Genomic DNA, 307 nt, shown 5'->3' on the forward strand with positions numbered 1-307 from the left:
TTGAGAATGTTGCAAACTGTTGTGTTTCCAAAACTGTGGAGATCCTGCATTTTCTGAGGCCATGTTGAAGGATCAAATACTAAGAAATGATCACATGACTTGAGGGAGTCATATCAGCTTTCAAACTCTTCAATTAATCCCCAGAGTAAGTTTGTCTTGTCTATGTCAGCATCAGCATTACAAACAGTGGGCGCCCTGTGGCCTTCACCATCAAGCAGAAGTGTGAACTGTCCAATGGCCACCATGAGTTCTTCCTTACATTCTCCAATGGTCAGCTTTTCCTTCTAAAACCTAATGGATGTGGTCT

The sequence above is a fragment of the Etheostoma spectabile genome, chromosome 3 (genome assembly GCF_008692095.1).
Source record: "Etheostoma spectabile isolate EspeVRDwgs_2016 chromosome 3, UIUC_Espe_1.0, whole genome shotgun sequence".
Taxonomy (NCBI): Eukaryota; Metazoa; Chordata; class Actinopteri; order Perciformes; family Percidae; genus Etheostoma; species Etheostoma spectabile.